Source organism: Rissa tridactyla, chromosome 2, assembly GCF_028500815.1.
Source record: "Rissa tridactyla isolate bRisTri1 chromosome 2, bRisTri1.patW.cur.20221130, whole genome shotgun sequence".
Lineage (NCBI taxonomy): Eukaryota > Metazoa > Chordata > Aves > Charadriiformes > Laridae > Rissa > Rissa tridactyla.
In genome coordinates, this window is record NC_071467.1 from 166135151 (window position 1) to 166156296 (window position 21146).

A 21146-nucleotide genomic window follows, 5' to 3' on the forward strand; every position below is an offset into this window, starting at 1 on the left:
TCTTGAAACAGAGACAAATCTATCTGGCTCATCTAATCTGCCTTTGTCTGTTTGTGTGGATGATTATGGAAAGCATAACTTTAAAAAGAAATTATCAGAAGCATATTAACGTGTATGCCATCAGACATATTGTACGGATTCAGTGAGACTATAAGAGTCTGTTTGCTTCTGTTTTTCTGTATTAAACAGTACTAGTAGAGGCAGTTAGAGTAAGGCAGCAGGCAGGTGTGCAGGTCCTGCTCAGAAGAGGTCAAAAGCACAGTTTCCACTAGATTATTTAGATAAAAACATAAACTCTAGCTTCCTTGCTTAAGCACCATAAAGCATTGTGAGACAACAACAGGAAAGAAGAGAAAATCAGAAAAGCATGTAATGGAAAATGTTTAATAGTATTCAACAATGTAAAAACAACAGTGCAACTTGGAGGAAAAAAACATTAGGGAAAAAAAAATCAACTTTCACTTGAATGCAAGATCAGGAAAGGCTTCTGTTAAGTGTCTGAATCCTTGCTAGGTAGTCTGGAGTGTTGGCTTGGTATTCAGTGAAGGCCAGAATGCAGGTACTGTAATGATTCTGTGTGAATGCACAGATCCGAAGACTTTTTTTTTGAGGCCCAACCCTGTCAGACCATGAATCACCTTCATATTTCCTTGTAATGCAAAATATTAAAGCTATAGAAATCTCTTCTTTTTGAGGATGTCCCAGAAAGGCTTCTCAAATCTCAAGTATCCATAAGAAGGTTCACACCTCCCATTTCTGACATCCACATGCAAAGGCTCTTTCTTATGTCACCATTACCAGTTGTTCCAAATTTGGGAAGAGCTGGCGAGCCATGTCTCCTATGGGGGGAACCCACACGACGATAGCCCCTCCTGAAAAATCAGACACCTGCTGCAGCTTCATACCATGACTCCTCTCCATCACATGCCTCAATATGCATCCACACTCATCTGTCATGCATATTAAAGGGAAATGATTTTTCCTGTGTCTCACAAGAGGTTGATTATTCCACAGAACCAATCTTTCTCTTATTTTTCCTTCAAAAGAAGCTTTGACCAACTTTCCCAGAAGAGAGGTAGAAAGGAAAAGGGAAGGGGAACCTGAGCCCAGAAAAATGGAAGAAGGTCTGACTGAGCAATGATACCCTGTGGTTGTTTTTTCCTTACCAGACCCCAAAGAGGGGTATTGAGAAACATAGACTTACCTTTTAGTGAAAACATAAGCCTTTAAGATTGGGGAAAAGGGCATTTCAGAAACAAGATTATTCTATGATCACCCATTAGGGGGCATCTCTCCCCTTCACGTAGAGTATCTAGAGGCCGGATCTCAGACCAGTTAGACCATCAGCCCCGTCCTGCTCATCTGCTCTGCGCCAAGATTGCTTCTGACAAGTGCTCAAGAAATTATGAAGTTTGTTCTCTGCCTCACTTCACCTCTGAGTATTTACAAATGTCATGGGCAGTGTTTGTTTGTGGAAGCCAGCCGGTTGTGGTGTTTGGGTTGTTTTTTTTTTCCTCCCTCCTCCTGCTCTTTTTTACAGCCCATTATCAAAACCACAGTAGAGATCACATTTAGCATGATCTCATCAAAACCCTGCAAAAGCTCAGGAAGCCCTTTCCAAGTATGGGAGGGATTGCATTTATCCTTGTCCCCAAAGGCTGACTACAGGGCTCAAGGTGAGCAGGCAGGTTGCTGCTGTGATGACTTGTTTTGTTTTCAGTTGAGTTTTTGTTTTTTTTTGTTGGATGGGTGGGGTTTTTATTCTTTTTTTTTTTCGTCCAGAAGGGCTGATAGCTCAAAATGGAAATTTTTCATTGCACCTTCCCAGCTGCAGTCAAGTCTTTTCTCAAGTAGAGGCTGCGATCTCCGATCAAAACCAGAGTGAATAAGTACTACTACAATAGCAGGGGGTTAAAAAACAATGGCTGATGAGAGACTGAGGCTAACTTGTAAGACACTTGTCATATGCTTCAAGTATATTTGACAGTCTTCCTCCAGAAAACTGACCCCTTTCTCACCCTCACAGTCTCTACTCTTGGATAAAACATTTCTTTTATCCATAAGGTAACTTTCCTGCTGACAGAGGCTAAGGAAAACTGTAGCCAGGGCTGCCTGCAAGGATGGGTGAGAAGAATGAGTAAAGTTGTCAAACTGCTTTTGCATAAGAAACGCTCAAACATACTGAATCACTCTTTCCTGGAAAAGAAATGACAGTGGAGGATGTGACAGAAGGCATGAATTGACCACAGAAAGTGAGTACGATACTCTTGTTTACTGTTTCTTTCAATACAAGAATAAGAAACACTAGAAATAGCATAAAAACTAGTGGGTGGCAAGTTTAAAACAAAACAAGTATGGACTTTAGGAGATTAACTATGGCAAACCTAGATATAGTATTTGAAGATATTCATGACTCCAGCGCTTCACCCTTGCCTGCTATCTGCGATTGTTATCTCTCAAACAGAACTTGCATCACAGAATCATAGAACAGTTAGAGTTGGAAGGGACCTTTAAGACCATCCAGTTCCAACCCCCTGCCATGGACAGGGACACCTTCCGCCAGACCAGGTTGCTCAAAGCCCCATCCAACCTGGCCTTGAACACTTCTAGGCTTGGATGACAGAGAAGCTGAGAGAAAAAGAGACAGACTCTACCTTGGTACAAAACCTACTTCCATCTCTGTTATCCTTGCTAGGAAATAATGTGGAGATGGGGATCCATCATATGAAACAATGAACATGCAGATAAATACTTACCATGGGATTATTTTTATCTAAGTTTATCTAACTGCTGTGCAGAAAAACGCCCAAGATAATGAGTCTAGACACTCCTTGTAGTCAGTGGAGTAACGATTAGCACACACTTGAGCTCATCCTGACACATGTATTCACCTCTATAGAGGTGAAAGTCACCATAGTCAAAAGGGAACCAAGTAGTTGAAGCAAGTAAGCGAGACTGAAGACCATGGAGAGATATTGGTTTCCAAGTGTGACTCTCACTGCCTTTCTTAGACATCTTCCACTCAGTAGAAGCATAGAATGATTTGGGTTAGAAGGGACCTTAAAGATCATCTAGTTCCAACTCCCCTGCCATTGCCAGGGACAACTTCCACTAGTTTCTTTCTGGAGATGCAACTGTCATTGCAATGCCTGAAGAGGAAGTCTGGAAAACTCTATAGGACTAGAAATTTGACTTTAAAATCACACAGAGAACAGATTTTCAAATTAATTCCAAATTGAAAACTATTTCTTGTGATATGCACAAGCTCAGATTTAACAAGTTCCAGTAAAAATCTAATTGGTTCATTGTGGGTAGTATGTGTTGTGATAAAAAATGTAAAAAGAAAAAGAATTACACTGGTCAAGAGATAAAAGGGCAGTTATGACTTCATCCGATTTCTCTATCCCTTTGTCAGTACAAAACACAGGGTGTTTTGATAAGCAATAAGAAGGCAGAAACAATTGTCTTAGTAAGTATGTGATAAGAGAGGCCAGATAATATTGGCTGGTTTATTGCATATTTGTATAAACAATATGACCTGATGGATGTGGTTATAAGCCCATTCCCTCATCCAAAACACTAAATTTGACTCCAAGCTCAGACCTTGAAGAATCTGGTTTTGGTTTGTTGTTTTTTTTTTTTTTTTCTTCCGCTTTGTGAAGTACAGATTGTGGTCCAGAAGATTAGATGTAAGACTTAATTTTATTATGCATTTTCACCTTCACCTAGAGCACAAGGATTGCCTTATGGGAGGGACTGTGGCCTTGTCACTTCTTGTGTCTAATTAGTAAATGCTGAGAAGGAATGAGAAGTGCCTGCTCTGCTATTGTATATAAGAACGAATACTCCTATAGTAATGTCAATGACAATGCCCAAGCCTTTTAGCTGACAGGAAATAGGTTGCTCTTTTAATTGTCCCAATACAAGACAGGATATAAGGGAACAGGCTGAAAGAATTTGGGTTTTCCTAGTTTGGAGAAGAAAGGCCAGGAGAGATAGAGATTTGGAGTGTCTCAGAAATTACTTCATAGTGGAAGACAACAGTCTGTTCCCTGTGTCCATCGTGGCTAGGTCAGGGAGCCTTGGACATAAATTACCAAAAAGAGGTTCAGATTAGTGATTAGGACAAATGTTATAACGGAAAGGGTAGTAGTGCAATAAAATTGATTGCTTGAAGCAGCAGTTGCCTCCACTGGTCATCTTTAAGGATAGGGTAGGTGTCAGGCAAGGATGGCTTATAGTGTTGTTCCTGCCTAAGGACATAGACATGCACTACATACCCTTTCAAAATCTTCTATGATCCACCATGGCACTTGTTTTAGTCTTATTCTCATAATTGGAATTCATTATCTACTGTGTTACTTTGACTGTTTCAATTGCATTGATCTACTGAATCATTCTTAATTGTGGTCTTAACAAAGTAAGTACCTTGTTGCAGCTTTTATTGGTTCACCGAAATGGTAGTAAAAATTACAGTGGCTCTGTAATATACCAGCTTAAGCACGTTATTGCCTCAACCAATTCTGAACATAAGCATAGGTAGTGCTAGTTAATTGCAATGAAGTCAAAGACTGTTGGGATGCAGAATATTCAAAATAAGCTATGAGCGAAACCACTTAGATCTCCTTCTAAATAAATATTCAGCTCCTGCACACTATTAATAGCATTGTCACACGTAGCAAAATGCTTCACTTTTTCTGAGCCACAGATAGGCAGACATGGAACATCAAGGCAAGAAAAAGCAGAGGTCTGTCAAGCAAACATAGCTTGCCCATGGCAAGGATGAAAGAACCATCTATGGTTACATAAAGTTTAACTTCCTTACTTCCTCCGCCTCTATTCTCTTTTCTTCAGTACTCCCAGCTATACAGAAATCTTCTGTTAGCAGAAGAGTTCATCTTTGGAGCTAGGTTGATCTTATGACCTCGGCTTCCCTCTTTCTTTGTAGGGCAGAGCTCACGCAATAAGAAAGTTTTCTTTGGACTGGTTTCCAGCACTTCATTAAAAATCTTATATTAAGCTCTGTAATATTCACGTTCAGTATATGTAAAATAATCTGTCCGCAACTGAGATCTAGCTGTAAACCAGCCCAGTAAAAGTAAATCCTGAATCAGAAGGCTTAATAATCCTTCCAGAATTCAGAGTAGCATTAAATATGATTATGATGAATACTCTTGCTATCCACCTAAATACCCACTTTGGGATTTGTTGTGTTCTTGGCCCTTTTCCAGAGCAGAATCGCAGAATCACAGAACTGAAGAAAACCCTCCAGATGACTAGTTAGTCCCTTCTTCCTAGTGACATGATTTCTGACAGATGTTTGTCAAAGCTACTGTTAAAGATATTTGGTAAGGGAGATTCCCCACTCATACCCACACAATTGTTTCCAGTGCTTCATTTTTCACTCTATTAGAGATGGGAGGCTTCTTAAAGCCTAATCTTAATTTCTTTACTCAAGTTAAGAACATTACTTCCTATTCTGTTCTCCATGGGTCTTGGAGAACAGATTATTCCTTTCTTCTTCAAACACCCTCTTATATATATAAGATCCCCACATGGGTGTTCTCTTTCTCAGTCCAAGCCAGCTCAAAATGCCTACCTCAGCCCATTTACATGCTGCTTGTCGTGTAGAGTTAGGACTAACAAATTAACCCTTTCTATAACAGAGGAGGTCTACCTTGACATCAGAATTGTAACACTTCATCAGGCAGGCACACTCAAATATTTTAACTCATCTAGATCAAGCCCTGTTGTTGATGTAACTCTGGAAGGAAGCAAAACCCATCTGAATAAAGAGAAAGATGTTCCACAAACTCAGGGCTATCTGGTTGGCAGGTTTTGTGGTAGCTGTTTTGAAGCTAGCTCAGATATGGTTACACGAGCTCCTATCACAGGAAAACAGCTGAATCTACATAGTGATGGGTCACCACCTGTTATCTAAATGGAGAAGGCAGGGTTCAGTTTCTTAATGCCATTTTAGATGTTAGAGGGAACTGAGACATCCATACAGGGCTGGCAGATGTAACAGAGGACTTTCAGCAGCTGGAAGCCAGACCTCTGAGGGTTTCATCTGATATTTGAAGTGGTACCAAGTGTTTATATCTGGGCAACTAAATTTCATTCAAGATGTTGACATTTTGATTCATCCCATCAAAAAGAATATAAGTAAAATGGGGCAAATTAATTTTGCCTTGTAAGTTCCTATTTGTCTTCGGGGTACAAAAGGGGCCTAGGCAACAGCTCAGCGGAAAACATCTAAGCTGGCTGGGATGAATTCCACCTGGGTACCCATACCCATACCATCTTACTATAAACTAACTGAGGTTGCAGGAGCCAGTTAGCTCCCATAACATGGAGCTCTGCATGGGCATGTTTACTTAGACTGCTCATCTGTTCAGGGACCCAAATCAGTTTATACACTGATCTACTGGGACGCTAATTGATACCCACCACTGATCGTTACCTAGATAACTTTCTCCTTGAATGGTCTGCACTGTAAGTAAAACCGAGTCCTGTTTATTTGAGGTGTTATACAAAATATGTGAAAACTATGTTTGAAAGCCCACGCAGATTAATGGTGCCATGGTTGATCTGTTGTTTTGCTCACATTGGAGCAGCCTTTCCTTTTCCCATGTCCTCCATTGGTGCTGTAGCACCAGAAAACAAGGTCATGAGAGCAATTCAGCAGCTATTTTAGTTCCTCCTCACAAAGTCACGGGTTGTGCTGCAGCTCACTGCAAGTTAATTAGTGATGCCGCTTTCCTGCTTTATTCCACTTGCCCTGCCATAAAGCGCTCTAGTCCTAGAGGCAATATTTCTTCCCCCATGCCCTGCAAAGTAATTAAAGGGAACAAATTAGTAGCATGTCTGCTCCATCTGCCTGGCTTGATTAACCCCTTCAGTGTCACTTTTTAGGGGAAAAAGAGAGAATTTCAGTGCTCACAAGTCGGTTCCAACTGTTGATATCAAATGTCTAGACCCAGCGCGATAGCAACACATCAATACAGAAAGTGGTAAAACCCAGAAATTTTGAGCCACTGGAATGCTAGCATGTGGATCATATGATATACTGTTAATCATAATCATATGATTAACAGTTATCAACTGTCAATAAATCATTTTGTATGGGGGACCAATGCTTATGATTTTACCATCATGTGTCCTGTGTCCTGGAGGATGTAAAGGAAGTTGTATGACGTACTGGGCAGTGATGCTAGACTGGCTAATTAGCATCATTTTGAGTGAGCAGTACTCTTTTTACCATCTCTTCCCCTCAAGTACCCCATCAACAAGTAACATAAGTGAATTTTCTTCAGAACAGGACTACCAGATACATTTGTCACACAGAGAGCTAAACTCACAGCTGGATCATGATAGACTGGTGAAAATAACTCTTGCGCTGTTAGAACCAGATCACACTGCAACAAAGGCAATGAGACGTAATCACATGAAATGGAGATCAGTGGGAGGCAACAATGTGATTTTCCTGCTCTACTCCCAGCACTTATGAGGATGTGAATAGTATTACCAGTTACCAGCTGGGGACAAGTGGGGGAAAACAGTGCAAAACCCCTTTACCTGAGTACACCATCCTGGAAAGGCTTGTCCAGGTAGTCAAATGCTGTGGGTTTTGGAGCCCAGGCCAATCCATTGACAGGAAAAGATGTTTTACTGGCGAAATATTGGAAAGTTTCTGTATTGTTCTGTAGCACGGAGTTTAGAGGAAGGCAGTATGACTAAAACTAAGCTTTTATTTGGAAAGAAAAGTATGGGATTCACTTTTCTGACATGGGAAAAGTAAGAGAGTTGACCTCTTCCAAGGCCAGATTGAAATTCAACTTGGCTTTAAAAAACAAAGAGAGTAACAATAAACAGTCTTACTGGAGCTGTGTCCTGTGAAGTTGAAAAATGTAATTAGTCACAGCTGGTCTCTAATAATTTCATGCCATAGGGCTTTGGGAGCCTTTATATAGTAATTAAAAAGAGCTTAGGCCAAATTAGTACTGGTTAAAAGATAGGTTGCTTCAAGGGAAAAAGAGAAATTGCCATGCAAATTCATGTCTGCAAAAAGTTTTTCAAAAGAAAGAGGGAATGTGTTGATTTCTGCCTTAACTGCCTCTAGCAATTGCTAAACACATTCACTACACCCCACCTGGCAAGGCACAGTGCTAGGGACTGCCTTGTTCCCTTGGTTCCTGCCAGAGCTGCCCTGCTTGCTGACGAGGAATGTGAACCCAATGGAAACGGTGAGCAAAGGGGCAAAATTGTGCTGGTTCACCAGCTCAGGCAATGGGAGTATTGACCTGAGTCCTAGGGTCTCGTCCCTGCTTGCGTGACACTTATGTCTTTCGTGTTAAACAGCCACTGCAAATCTCACCCTTGTTAATATTATTAACTGGTTGACCCTGTCTTGGGCTTAACAGAGGGAAGTAAATCTACAGAGAAAACACCACCGGCAAGATCTTGGTGTTGCTTCAAGCAGATATATTGGGGGTTTTTAAAGGGCAATGTCAGAAAAGGTTACATTTCTGGCATTTCAGAAGTTTGTCCCAGGGAAAAGGAATGAAGTGTGAATGCGCTTATGATCAGGCAGTAAGCAAACTGCAGAAGGTCTTGTCAAAAGCAAGCATCATCTCAGCTAGCTTTTGCTGTTGATAATGTAGATATCTCCAGCTGAGTTCATTAGTCTTTTCTTTGCAATCAATGTTGAGAAAAAGACATTTTGGGGGTATCTTACATCAGCCCTACTTTAAATGTCTGCTGTAGGAGAAGGTGAATCCTACTCCCTTTTCAGTGAATATTCACTGAACCTTATCAACGACTCTATGATCAGACCAGCCTGACTGGAGCTGCAAGCACCAGCCAAATTTATTCAGTGATCCCTCTGGCTGAAGCATCCACTGGAAGCAGCCTGTCAGGTGTTGTCTAACCAGGTTAATACCCCACAGAAAACTGTAGAGGTAATAAAAAGTCATGATTTGAATGACCAGCTGCTCCACAAATAGCCTAACAGGAATGTGTAGATGTAGACATTCCCAATGGAGATGTGCAGTTCAACACTAGTTAAGCCAGCAGAGATTAACCCACTTTCTTCCCTGCTGCTTTTAGTGTATAAGGTATCTCCAAAAGAAAAGGAAAATCTGCATAACTACAAGGGGAGAAGAGGAGATGAATTCCCCTCTTGAGTACTCATAAACCATAAAGGGAGACCAGACACAGAGCCTAATTTGTACATTTGCTTGGATGACTACTCCTCATAGTAGTTTCCTATATCAAAGATGTGTTTTTGATGTGATCTGGTCTTGATCTTCATCTTGATTGGGCTCTTCATCCTACTGCTTTGCCTCCCTCCACAGCTTTTCCCTGCCACCTTCTCTTCCCTTGACATTTGTCCTAATCTCTGAGGTTTGGTGCTCTTCTCCTCCAGCTCACCTAGGTATACCGTCCAGTCACTGAAAGATTTCCTTCCTATTCCTCCCACAGCTGGGTGTCTCTGTGATCTCAAAGGAGCAAAATAGAGGGAAAGTCTTCTGAAACCATGCTCTGCGCATAGCAGCACAGGTGAATGAAAGAAAGAAGGTTCAGATGTATTCATTTAGCACCCAGCCTATAAGACGCACCAAGTTTCCCAAAAAGTCACCATGAGGCTGCAAACATATCTTGTGAAGATGGATTCCACAGATGGCTGACCACGAAAGTGTCTGGTAAGGATATAGAGTGCTGAGTAGAAATGAAGGAGTTACATGGTAGTTGCAAACCTCTCATGCAAACGATGATTTTCAAAGGCTTATATTTCTGCCAAATGTGTGTGAATTTTATTTTAGAAAGAGACATGACTCCAAATTCCAATTTTTCTTTTTTTTTTTTCTTTTTTTTCAAACTTGGGCAAAGTGAAATATTTTCCCTTACCTTATTTGTGGAAATTGCTGGATCAAGTTCACTTTTTCTATTTAAATAAAGAAGCTAAACCCCTTCATAGGTTCTTTCTGTGCAGACAGTTCAGTGTCAATATCAGCATAAAGAGACTGAAATGAGTTGTGTACAATAAAAGGGTCATGAAGCATTATCTATGTTGGGACTATTCCTATGCAGGCAAACATTTAATAAAAGAGGAGGACTGATTGCCATGACAACCATACATCTATGCTCCTAACCACCACTGTGCACCTTCTGTTTCCGCTGATGGCAGCCCTGTGTTTTCTTTCATCCAGCCAGCGACGGCTTCCCGCACTTCCAGTGACTCAACCCTTCCCTGTCCCAGTCTGTCACCTAGCGAAAGCCAACGAAAAGAAAGGTTTCCCTGAACCTGCCCCAGCAGTGCTGCTCTGGAGTATTTACCTTTTTCTTTCAGGATTTGTCAACAGAAAAGCGTATATTTTTCTATGGTTTTTTTTGTCCTTCTGTAGCAATATCTGTGTGACAACCAATGTCACTCCTCTTTACCAGGCCTCAGAAGCATCTTCATTCCTATATTTGCAAAGCTCCATGCGGCAGGGATGCTGTGTCCAGGATGTCAGTTGTATGAAAGCAGAACAGACACATCGGAACACTTATGGTGTCTTTTCAAGTCTTTATGGCAAAAGAACGAACCTGGGAGAAATCCTGGCTGGGTCCTCTGAGGGCACAATCTTCCTAGGTGACTCACTGCTCATTTGCACCACTGCTCCATGACTTCTCCTCCACCGTATCACCTTCATCTCTGCAAGACCCAGCTAACAAAGCACATCTTGAGCTGACAAGCTGCTTCTGGACCACATGGTCAAAGAGGAGCATCAGCTTTGACCTCTGTGTGTGAGGACACAAGGTGAAGCTGCAACTGGTTAGCTTGTTCTTGCCTGAAGTGTGTGTAATTAGGGAATGCAGATGTCAAATCCTGACCAAGGGGGCAGTTAACAAGGCAACACCTTAAGGAAATTTCAGGATGTAACAAATAACAAAAGAACAGTCATATATATGCAGTTGGCTCACCCTGATGTATGCAGGGTGATAGAAAGAAGATAGAAAATATATATATATTCAAGACCAGGCTGGATGGGGCTTTGAGCAACCTGGTCTAGTGAGAGGTATCCCTGCCCAAGCCAGGGGGGCTGGAACTGGAAGATCTTTAAGGTCTCTTCCAACCCGAAACATTCTATGATTCTATGATTCTAAGATTCAATGATTCTATGATTCTATCTATATCTATATATCTCTATCTGTATCCTATAGATAGAAATGAAAAAGGGGAGGGAAATACTCGTTTAACAGAATTGATGAAAAAGAGCAAATTTAACAGCAGAACAGTATAATAAATACTAAATAAAGATATAAATTTAACAAAGGCAGAGACAACAGGGAAGATGCAAACAAAGGAGTACTGTTCATACAGGAAGGCTTGGAGATTATAATGGGAAAACTTCAGAGGAGAAAAGGGGAAAAAAGGGAATATAGTGTGGTGTGAAGCAAATCATGGGAACAGGGCTGTTCAGCAGTCCCTGTGCAGCAGAAATTCTGCACCTGATCAGTGCAACTTGGAGCAGAGCAATAAACTCACTATTTCCACTGTGTTCCTGCCTGACATTTCTGTGGTTAGGGGAGAACCAGAGTGTTTTAACCTGCCATCAGCAAGGGAATACTGAGAGCTGACTTTTGCCATGGGTAGGGGAACACTTGGTGCATTTTCCACTTAATAACATTACCTCTTCCTCTCCTTGAACAGCATGAAGACTTAGGATGGCTGCTTTGTCACTCAGAGAATAAGAGAGCAAACTTCAGCCTGTTTACATGTTTAAAGAAAGCCGGAAGCCTGATAACTTATCAGAAAGAAACACCCTGGAATCAGCCCGGAGGTCATTAGCAGAGAGCAATTACAGTGATGGAGGACATCAGTGTAGACATGTTACCTTCTGGTCCCAATGGGCTGCACATACTACTTTGTGTCCACTGCAAAAGTGCTACAGGTCCTCTTTGAGAAATCTGCCTTTTTATATTAAAATGTGGCAGTTCTTAGAGCTAGAAGCGGGTAAAAAAGCCACTGTAACCAAATGCCACGGCCTTGGCAAATATTTTCTTCAGTGTGGAGAGGCCTTAGAGCCTGGAGATGAAAGACAAGCTAAAGGAAAGTGTGCTTTTTCATCTATTGTTGCTGAAGATACGACTTTAAAAGCTCCCATAATAGTCAACATTGTTAGTCATTTTTTCCATAGGGCCCTGTTAAGAAATCTTCTGCCATGTGTTTGCTATAGAATTTGTGAATAGACTGTATTATTTTGGAAACAGATGGGTTTCCAAGTCCCAAGATGGGATTGAGTGAGTCTTTGCTGCCCTACCCAATGGTGCAATCAGTTCTCATAGCTCTGGAGTTGGAGACCTCCATTCCTTTTCCCTTTCATAAATCCAGGTGCCCAAGTAGTCTGCCTGAAGCAGTTGTGCCTATCAGCTCTAGCCATGGGACTTAATTGTCCAGCAGGACTTAATTGTATGATTATGCAATACTAAAGCATGACCCCTGCCTAAAGACCTCATAATGACAAAGACCTTACTGGTGCGCTCTAATTAGAGATTCACAGAGAGAGCGAGCTCCACAGGCTATGGGCTTAGTACAGCTCTCACCTATTCACAGTCAAGATAAATAATTTAAAACTTGATAAAAAATATGTATTAATTTGATATATCACACTCTGAATTTACCACATATTCTTCTACTTTCGTTCGTGGTGGAAAAGAAATCCTAGATCCAAAGATGTCTATTGACTTCATGATGTACTGTAACTTCATCCAAATTTTGCAACTTCTGTCTGTCTCCATGGACTGCATATATAATGTCTGTGTACATCAATGTTTGTACTACAGAAACATCAAGGTTACAGTATGCTAGACACGTCATCCTGGATGTATTCCACATTCAACCAAGATTTGTGTGTTTGGAGTGCAATCACCACAGACTCTCTCTCTAGGCTTTGGAGAATAACAGGTAGCTCTTGAAGATGGTTCAGCCCTTTGGAGGTCTGACTTACTCCCTGACTGACTTTCTCCAATAACCAGAAAGAGTCTTGACTGTGTAAGGTCCTAATTTAGACATGTCATTTTAGTGCCTACAGCCAAATGGATGACTCTGGGCTTTTATGTCTGAGCAGTAAGAGAAAGCCCTGCCATGGAGAAGACTGTTCTTAATAGGCAAGGCAAGAAAGAGGCTGAGTTTAATAAAAGAGTTAGTGTTTGCATTGAGCAGAACTGGACTCAGTGGCCACTCGTGTCAGCTCCTTTTGGCTTCGAGCTATTTGGATCGCTGGTATGTTTTCATCACAGAAGTGAAGGGAGGCCCAGAGAGATTAAACCACTTGCCTACATTCATGTGGGGAGTCTGTGGACAAACTGAAAAATGAGAACAGATCTCCTGGGGTGTTGTCTAATGGCTTAACCATGAGATTCTTATTCCTTCCATGCTGTGACTGCTCTCCTTCCAGCTGTCTTGCACACTCAGGGTCGAGGAGGGTTGAATACATTTGGACAGCATACGGCACAAGCTGAATCCTTGCCAAGTTTTTAGCCTAAACTTGTAAATGTCCTCTTTTGAAGTTTTAAATGAAGTGGAGCTAATATTTCCCTGCTTTTAAAAGTCAGTTTGGTTTTAGTCTTCTCTGTGATGCTGGTCTTCCTGGTTCCGATCAGATGGTGGTGTGGAAATTATGACAATCTTCAGCACTACACTTGTAGGATATCTAGTCAGACTAGAACAAAACTTTGTATTTCTTTTTTCATCCTTCTCTTTCTTTCTCTCTCTCTTTCTTTCTTTCTTTCTTTTCTTTCTTTCTTTCTTCCTTTCTTCCTTTCTTTCTTTCTCTCTTTCTTTCTTTCTTTCTTTCTTTCTTTCTTTCTTTCTTTCTTTCTTTCTTTCTTTCTTTCTTTCTTTCTTTCTTTCTTTCTTTCTTTCTTTCTTTCTTTCTTTCTTTCTTTCTTTCTTTCTTTCTTTCTTTCTTTCTTTCTTCCTACCTACTTACCTACCTACCTATCTCTTTGATAAGTATGTCCATCACTTTCATATCTGAGGATGTTCATCTTCCAAATACTAGTCTCTTCCAGTCTGCACCAAGCTGAGCAGTACAGTTGACATGCCTGAGGGATGGGATGCCATCCAGAGCGACATGGATAAGTTCAAGAAGTGGGCCCATGAGAACCTCATGAGGTTCAAGAACACCAAAAGCAGGGTCCTGCACCTGGGTCTGGGCAAACCCCAGTATCAATACAGGCTGGGGGATAAAGGGACTGAGAGCAGTCCTGCTGAGAAGGACTTGAGGGTACTGGTGGGGAAGAGCTGGACAAGAGCTGGCAATGTGCGCTCGCAGACAAGAAAGCCAACTGGATCCTGGGCTGCATCAAAAGAAGCATGGCCAGCAGGTCCATGTGAGATTGCTCTTGTGAGATCCCACTGGGAATGCTAAGCTCAGCTTTGGGGCCCTCAACATAAGAAGGACGTGGACCTGTTGGAGTGAGTCCAGAGGAGGCCATGAAGATGATCAGAGGGCTGGAGCACCTCTGCTATGAAGGCAGGCTGAGAGAGTTGGAGTTGTTCAGCCTGGAGAAGAGAAGGCTCCAGGGAGACCTGATAGATTGTTGATCAGGGACTATAGCAATAGGATGAGGGGAATGGTTTTAAACTGAAAGAGGAGAGATTTAGATTAGTTATTAAGAAGAAATTCTTTGCTGCGAAGGTGGTGAGACACTGGCCCAGGTTGCCCAGAGAAGCTGTGGCTGCCCCATCCCTGGAGGTGTTCAAGGCCAGGTTGGACGGGGCTTTGAGCGACCTGGTCTGGTGGGAGGTGTCCCTGACCAGGGCAGGGGGTTGGAACTAGATGATCTTTAAGGTCCCTTCCAATCCAAACCATTCTATGATTCTAAGATTCTATTAACCAACAATGTGCCATTATGGCAGAGAAGGCCAACAGCATCATGGTCTGCATTAGGCAGAGTGTTGCCAGCCAGGTGAGGGAGTTGATCTTTCCCCTCTGCTCAGCACTGGTGAGACACATCTCACCAGATGGTCCAGTGTTGGGCTCTTCAGTATAAGAGACACAGGGACCTATTGGAGTAAATCCAGTGAAGGGCCAGAAAGTTTGTTTAAGGGACTTGAATATGTCTCCTATGAGGAAAGGCTCAGAGAGCCATGACTGTTCAGCCTGAAGAAAAGAAGGTCCATTTGTAGAACGTGCATTTGTAGAATTACCTGATGGGGGGAGTGAAGAAGAATGAGACAGACTCCTCTCAGTGGTGCCCAGTGACAGGGCAAGAAGCAATGTGAAAAAAAAATTAAATACAGAATATTCTGCTTCAACAGAGGAAAAAATTTCTTTACTGTGAGGTAGACAAAAATTGGAAGTGATTGCCCAGAGAATTTATGGAGTCTCCATCTCTGGAGAAATTCAAAACCCAGCTGGACATGACCCTGGGCACACTGCTTTTGATGACCTTGCTCTGAGCCAGGGTGTTGGACCAAATGATCAAGAAATTCAGGACCAAAACACGTTGGCCTGTCAGCTGATTGCAACATTACAGATGCACTATCAACCCCTTTTTTTTCCTAATGAAGCCTCATGGACCAAAGGTGCTGCTGTTGGGATTTGCAATGGTAGGACTGTATCTGTGCTGAGTCAAAGTGAGGAATCTGCTCAGGCAGCTGGGGCAGCTTGTCCAAAATGCAGATGCTTTTGACTTCTGTCTCCTTTCCTCATAACTCTCCACCCTGGTGGGGCTTCTTCCTATGACAGGACTGTCCTAACTTTGGTCTCCCAACGAAGTGAAAGTCCCTTTTCCCCATACTTTCAAGCAAGCAATTCTGGTACAGTAGCTCTAAATGAAAGGACGTTAAGGTGGAAGGTAATTTCAGCTTTGCTGTCCTACCCCCATCTGGAGTTTCAAAATGATACTTTGGCTTAGCAGTGGACTGTGGAGGTGAGTCCAATGAAGAATAAAGAAGGCCTTGAGAAAAGACAGTGGCATGATTATGCTTCAGCTAAATCCAGTTTTAATTTCCTCAAAGTAGATGTCCTAATTTGCAAATTACTGTTCTGTGATAGAGATCCTATGTCCCATATGTAGTTAAAATATAAACAAGTCTTTTGGGATCAGGTGGGAGCTTTTTAAAAGCAACAAACCACATATGCTTCTTTTCTTGCATTCATAGTTTGGGTTGAACTCCCCTGGTTTTGGTTTGTACTAAAAGCCTTTGCCTTTCCAAAAAAAGAGACTCCCACAGTGTCTGAGCTGGTTTTTTTTATTTTTGTATTTTTTCCTATAACTGGAAGGAACATTGCCCTGTGTTTGGGTGGTCAAATATAGTTTGTGCACCTTGGAAGCGACCAATGGTTGTTATTTTTTCGTCTATCTTTCATAATAGCTGAAATCTCCCAAGAACTCCCCTAGTGCTGAATTCACTGGCTGTCTGGAATTTAATTATGGGGTCAACATGGAACATTCTTCCTGGAAAAAGAGATGATGAGGTGGAGTAGTAAAGATGGTTAACCAGAAAAGCAAACAAAATTAGCCATAGACATTTATTAGCATTTAAAATAGAGTCTTGTCGAGTAATATGTGTGTGTGAGTGTATGTGTTAAGGGAGGAGGGTATTTCATAACTGGGTGTTTGAGGAAGGGAATAACATCCATTCAGGTTGGGCAAAGAAGGCCAAGATGTACCCTATCATTTTCATAATGAGAGAATTTGGAGCAGGAGACTTGGGATCTGAGGTAAACTCAATGTGACAGACTGCCAAGGAAACAGAGTGGCTACATTAAGCACAGCTTAGCATGGCTAAGGCAGCCTTTATCTAGTGGAAAGAAATTTAGGTTACACTGTGTGAAAAAACTTGTTCTACTTTCTCTTCCCACAAGCATTGACACCACCACTACGGTCATTAATAGATCTCGATCTGTATCTATCTATTTCTCTATATTATCTCTTGGCAAGGAAATGACTGCTAAAATCCATGTACATAGAAATATTCACACACCAGGAAACTGCATTTTTCTACAAAACAGAACATTTAATCAAAAATTAAATTTTGCATTGGAAAACAGTAATGTTGGAAAATTTCAGCCAAATGAGAGCTTTGATAACTTTTTTTTGGTGGTTGTGCTTGTTTTCAGAACCAGATCTCAATGCCATTTTGACTCACTTGGATTGCTGCGCTGCAAGAAGAGGTGAAGTTGGGGCGATCAGGAAACTCTGCCACAGTTTTCAGTCAACCTGTATCTTCTATGAAGTTGGTAAGAAGTAACTAAGGAGAAGACACCAAGTACTGAAGCACTGAGAAGCGGAGGGGCAGGCAGAGAGCTGAGCTGGACATGGGAGACAAAGTAAGGCTAAGTGTCTGCTTACCCCTAGGAAGACTATGCAAGCAGCCGGGGAAAAGATAATTTTCACATGTGTGTTCAGGAGGGATTTTAAGAACGTAATGTCATAAAAGTCAGGTGTAATGCCCCTCTTAGACAAAGTTATTGTAGAGGGAGGCCTGAGACTGAACCATGTCTTATGAAGAAAGACCCATATTTGTGATCTCTGAGCATGGAGAGCTGACGTTAATGATAGTGATTTGGGGTGACTTTGCTTTAGCTCTGCTTGAATTATACTAAAAGAAATCTGATTTCGAAAAAGCCAAAGCTATGCATTACTAAAAGCTATTTAAGTCTGGGCTCCAAAAACTGATTTTCTCCCTCCAAATCACCCATTTCTTTGGAAATGCTTTCCTTCCCTGCCCCAAATCAAAATCTTTGCAGAAGCCAGGCCAGGCTCTGATCTTACTTCAAGCATAAAAAATCTTGAATTTTAAAGCCAGATTTATGCCCCACGTCTCAATGCAGTATTCTCTTGCAAATCTGTCACAGACGGGAAACTTTCTGTTTGTCTCTGTCGCCTTTTATTGTTAATATGCTTCTGTGCTCATTTGTTCTTTCAGAGCCAAAGGATCAAAGCATGAAGAGCTAGTCTCCACAGACTGCACCAAACCAAGGGATAAATATGTTTTCTTTTTAATTTTCTGGCATTACAGTATTGAAAGCCAGCCTTAACAGTTGTCCAGCAAGATTGACTTTTTATTGTGCTTGTCTAAACTCGTTAATGAGAACATTGCTCTTAAAAGTTAGTCTAAGAAAATACCAAAATGAGCAATGCTCCACTTCCTCTCTCAGTCCATCCCTTTTATCCAACTTCTTTAGTCTTTTCTTTCCAGCCCTTTGCCTTCTCCTTGGTCTATTCCTGCTGCCCTCTATGTGTCAAACTCATTGATTGCTTACTGTAATTAATGAGTTGATAAGTCTGGGAGAGTAAGAACCGAACAGTACACCTTTATTGGCACATTTCTGCACAATATTAACACGTGGTGAGTTGCCAGGGAATTGGAGGGTGGAAAGCGGCCCTTTGGTTGACAAAACCTGGTCTATTTTTTTTCATTTCCTTGCTGATGAGTAGCTTCCACTTAGGAGCCAGCACCGAGTCCCAAGGGGATTTCATGGAAATTGTTATTAATAATCCTCCTGTTTCTCTGTTCAACCTTCCAGCATGCTGTTTCCTCTTTCTTATCTTCCTCTAACTTTGATGGCAGCTTTCCAGGAGCAATAAATTCAGGAGTCTGTGTATCATTGAACAGAAGTGTCCACTAGCACTCACAGAAGACTTTCTGCCTGCAGACGAGGACAGGATGACCCCAGTGGCATTCAGACCCATGCTTACCCTATGCAATGGCTGTCAAAGACCTTTCAGACTCTCTCATCAGGCAGCACTTCATTTTTTCTCCCTCCAAATGTGTAACTTACGATGTCTTGATTTTTTCATATATTTATGACACACTTCCCAGTGTTTTACTCGCCTTTTGGGATGGAAAATGCTAGGAATCCCTTCTACACACAGCTGCTGAATAGACTCTATAGCCACCTTTGTGTGTCCCATATATATTTAAATTCTAGGGATTCTTTTCACCTTTTAAGCTGAAATAGAGCCACAAAAGTGCTGTTGCTTTTCTTTTCCACTGTACATCTACACAGACATTTTCACACTTTGTAGCTCCATTTAATTTGATCTCCCTTACATCTCTTTTGGCATGGGCAATTCCCAGCTCTCTTTTTCACTGATTATCATTTTGGATTGCTGCTGGCTGCCCATACTCCTTACCTCTTTTGGCCCCTTACCACAAATCCTCTGTCCTCATGGATGTTCTTGGCACTTCCCACTTGAGTAAGATCTGTGAATTTCATTCATGCTTGTGTTCCTTTCTCTGCCAGATCATGAATGAGGATGTTAACTAACACTGATCCACGTGGATATTCGACTAAACTGCTTCCCCGCAATGCCATGTAATATTAGGCATGATTCACTGCCCTCTGTTCTTTGTTTTCAGCATTTCAGTTAATGATCGGGCTATGCATCTGCTCACAGAGAGGCTGATTTTAATTTATGTGGCAAGAATGACTTCATGAGACATAGTCTTACATGCTGTATAGACCAGATATTTTATATGTACTGTAATCATTTTAATCTGGTTATTCTATTATTAAAAAAAAAATAAAATTGAGTCCACATGTATCTGAACTTAATCTACCCATTTATACTCATGGAAAGTAAATGAAAAGCACAAGTAACTCAAAACAGTAGCTCCCCCCACACCTCTTGCTGCAAAGAATAGGAGATCTAGACTTTTATTAACATTATAGCTTAAGGTTGCCTTAGCAGCTAGGGCAGGGTCTATATGGAAAGGGGGCTGCTTTTCCATCACAGTATACAGCAGGGGCTCTGCACCTGACTAAGATAAACTAGTCATGTAACCCCCTTTTTAAACTCTTCCCCAGTAAATACAATCTGATTTACAAAATAGGACTAAATTCAGCCCAAGTGTATCTTTGTGAGTGTAAAAAATTAAGAAGAGAGATCAGCAAATACATAGCAGAAAGTACAGGTTCTGTGGGAAAAAGAGAACTTGAATAGTTTCTTATGGGGCTAGCATGACCAAACTTTTTTGCTGTTTAAAGGGAAACCATTTCTTTCTTGTGTGTCCACATTTCTGCCTCTTATTCTAAGTGCCCAGCTGCCTGCTCACTGTGTCAGTGCCTGAATTTGGTTAGGCACCTGCTGCTTTTATAAAGTTGTGCCTTATTATTATTTCCTGTGCTCCAGAGATAACAGCAAAATCTCTGGAGTTATCCTGAAATTTCTTCTGATTTTTTAAGTTATTAAAAAACTTTGGGGTTTTTTGGGCCTAAAATGTCTCCTATCAGTGAAGTCTACAAGGTTTCCCTCGTTAAAAGCAAAGGCAACATTTACCCTCAAAATACAATACCATTCAGCAAAGAAGTTCTAGGAAAACTGGCATCTCCACCTCCCTTGTATGTCACTGCTGCTTCCCCCACACCAAGGAGTGATGGGATGATCAGCTGGATGCTGTCCTCCATCCTTCATGTCACCACATCTTTTGCCAACTAAACTTCAAGGGGACAGTCTTTAAAAATGGAGATCAAATAAGAAGCAGGAAGAGTGAATAAAAAGCTTCATTTTCTGATCCCAGGCCAGTGGAAAAGATGTCGGTTAATTTATGAATGAATCAGTTTTGTGCTGGAAGCCATTTACAAGGCATGTGTTTTTGGTCTCTTGCTTCACGCTAGTCAAAGCAAAGTCACCTATTGATGTCAAGCTGCATCTTGGCCACCACTGTTATGCTAACCCTAATGTTAATCCAGGCCCTCAGCACAAATGATTCACAAGTTTCATTAGAGCAAAAGGTCTGCGGAAACATCCAGACAATTCCTCTGGAGAGCTGAGAGTGTATTTAGATTCAATAGACATCTGTATTTGGATTCAAATTACATTCTTAGCTATATTTCTCCTCCCACCGCTTTTAAATCTCTAGCAAGAAAGGCTCCATTCCCTAACAGCCAAGAGGAAGATTTACAAGCCAGATGGTGATGCTTAAAATAAATAATGAAAAACGATGCAAGTTAATTTTTCCTCACTTTCAGTGTGAAAACATCACATCCCTTCCTCCTACAATCTCCACCTCAAGATGACTGAGTACTTTACTCTCACTAAATCCTTCTGCACTAATTAAACACCCTTTCCTAGCAGTGCTAGAGACACTGGAAGATACACCTTCTGTTATTAGCAAGCAAAAGTATGTATTTGTAGAA

General features: G+C 41.4%; 1 long non-coding RNA gene across 1 annotated transcript; it reads left to right on the plus strand.

The window, feature by feature from the left end:
- The first annotated feature begins 1846 nt into the window (after positions 1-1846).
- On the plus strand, positions 1847-19468 carry LOC128905568 (uncharacterized). The gene is made up of 4 exons (XR_008464905.1): positions 1847-2252; positions 9484-9704; positions 17121-17330; positions 17930-19468. It is a non-coding gene; the product is annotated as an uncharacterized LOC128905568 (long non-coding RNA).
- The last annotated feature ends 1678 nt before the right edge of the window (positions 19469-21146 follow it).